General features: G+C 42.3%; 2 non-coding genes across 2 annotated transcripts; both read left to right on the plus strand.

The window, feature by feature from the left end:
• LOC121113924 (small subunit ribosomal RNA) lies at window positions 1-1,759 on the plus strand. Its single transcript, XR_005863157.2, has one exon. It is a non-coding gene; the product is annotated as a small subunit ribosomal RNA (ribosomal RNA).
• A 381-nt stretch (window positions 1,760-2,140) lies between these two features.
• LOC121113930 (5.8S ribosomal RNA) lies at window positions 2,141-2,293 on the plus strand. The gene has a single exon (XR_005863163.1). It is a non-coding gene; the product is annotated as a 5.8S ribosomal RNA (ribosomal RNA).
• The last annotated feature ends 207 nt before the right edge of the window (window positions 2,294-2,500 follow it).

The following is a 2,500-nucleotide window of genomic DNA, read 5'->3' on the forward strand; positions in this document are numbered from 1 at the left end:
GCCATGCATGTCTAAGTACAAGCCTAATTAAGGTGAAACCGCGAATGGCTCATTAAATCACACCTAATATACTGGATATTCTCAGTTACTTGGATAACTGCGGTAATTCTGGAGCTAATACATGCGAAAAAATCCCGAACTTACGTGAGGGATGCTTTTATTAGATCAAAACCAATTTAAAAACTTGGTGACTCTGAATAACATTTGCAGATCGCATGGCTTTACGCCGGCGACGTATCCTTCTAAGGTGTGCCCTATCAACTGTCGACTGTGGCATAGACGCCCACAGTGGTTTTGACGGGTAACGGGGAATCAGGGTTCGATTCCGGAGAGGGAGCCTGAGAAACGGCTACCACTTCTAAGGGAGGCAGCAGGCACGCAAATTACCCAATGGTCGAAGACCGAGGTAGTGACGAAAAATAACGAAGCCGGACTCATCCGAGGCCCGGTTATCGGAATGAGTACACTTTAAATCCTTTAACGAGGAACAATTGGAGGGCAAGTCTGGTGCCAGCAGCCGCGGTAATTCCAGCTCCAATAGCGTATATTAAAGTTGTTGCGGTCAAAAAGCTCGTAGTTGGATTTCGGTGAGTAAGGAGGGGTTCATCTTGTTTGATGTAACTGCTGTCTTGTCTCGCGTTTTTCGACAGAGGTTTCGATGGTGCCTTTCAAAGGGTGTCTCGGGATACTGTCGGGTTTACTTTGAAAAAATTAGAGTGCTCAAAGCAGGCTTTTAAAAGCTTGAATATTAGTGCATGGAATAATGAAATAGGAAGTCGTTTCTATTTTGTTGGTTTTCGGAAATCGACTTAATGATTAATAGGGACAGTCGGGGGCATTAGTATTCAGACGACAGAGGTGAAATTCTTGGACCGTCTGAAGACTAACTACTGCGAAAGCATTTGCCAAGAATGTTTTCATTAATCAAGAACGAAAGTTAGAGGTTCGAAGGCGATCAGATACCGCCCTAGTTCTAACCATAAACGATGCCAGCTAGCGATCCGCAGTTGTTTATTTTTACGACTCTGCGGGAAGCTTCCGGGAAACCAAAGCTTTTGGGTTCCGGGGGAAGTATGGTTGCAAAGCTGAAACTTAAAGGAATTGACGGAAGGGCACCACCAGGAGTGGAGCCTGCGGCTTAATTTGACTCAACACGGGAAATCTCACCAGGCCCGGACACTGGAAGGATTGACAGATTGAGAGCTCTTTCTCGATTCGGTGGGTGGTGGTGCATGGCCGTTCTTAGTTGGTGGAGTGATTTGTCTGGTTAATTCCGATAACGAACGAGACTCTGTCCTGCTAAATAGAGTTAACGTCATTTTTTTTGCGTTAACTTTTCTTCTTAGAGGGACTGGTGGCGTCTAGCCACACGAGATTGAGCAATAACAGGTCTGTGATGCCCTTAGATGTTCTGGGCTGCACGCGCGCTACACTGAAGGGATCAGCGTGTTTTCCCTGGCCGAGAGGTTCGGGTAACCCGTTGAACCCCCTTCGTGGTAGGGATCGGGGCTTGCAATTATTCCCCGTGAACCAGGAATTCCCAGTAAGCGTAAGTCATAAGCTTACGTTGATTACGTCCCTGCCCTTTGTACACACCGCCCGTCGCTACTACCGATTGAACGTTTTAGTGAGGTATTTGGATCGAACCTCTGGAGGGCAACCTCTCAGTGTTGTTCGAGAAGACTCCCAAACTTGAGCGTTTAGAGGAAGTAAAAGTCGTAACAAGGTTTCCGTAGGTGAACCTGCGGAAGGATCATTAACGAGTTTTCATTTTTATTAAATGAAAAATTCAAAAAACAGCAAGGTTCTTCATTGATTATTTTTTTTCAATGAAAAACTAAGCAATCTAGCCTTCAATGATCTGAGTGTCATTGTTAAATCGGCAAAAAAAATTCGAATGATTAATAGTGTTGAGGTGCAGTGTTGAAATTTACTGCATAAGTAGGATTCGCCTCATCTTGCTCCCTGAATTTTTCGAATTTCAGTTCTAATAAGTTTTTGTTTTTTTGCTTCGTTTTTTTTTTTTTTTTAAATTGAAATAAATGAAGTATAACCGTCATATTTCTTATTTACTTCTTATTTTTTATATTATTAATTTTAATATGAAAATGAACGAAGAAAAACAAACCATATGAAACACAACGCTATGCAGTGGATCACTTGGCTCGGGGGTCGATGAAGATCGCAGCTAGCTGCGAGTCGGAATGTGAACTGCAGGACACATGAACATCGACATATTGAACGCATATTGCAGATTGTGACTCTGTTACAATCTATACCTGGCTCAGGGTCGGTTTCAAAGACATCTTCTTTGATTTGATTTTACTTAGATTATTATGATCTTTTGAAATTTCAAATTCAAATGAAGGATTGAGCTTTTCCTGGGGATAAATGTTTTCCCAGTGGCTTTAAAATAATGTTTTTTTGATCCGTAATGGCATTCCCAAAAATACTTATACTTTTTTCCATTGCGCTAAAAAGATCCAAGTATTTGAAGGAG

The sequence above is a fragment of the Lepeophtheirus salmonis genome, chromosome 2 (assembly GCF_016086655.4).
Source record: "Lepeophtheirus salmonis chromosome 2, UVic_Lsal_1.4, whole genome shotgun sequence".
NCBI lineage: Eukaryota > Metazoa > Arthropoda > Copepoda > Siphonostomatoida > Caligidae > Lepeophtheirus > Lepeophtheirus salmonis.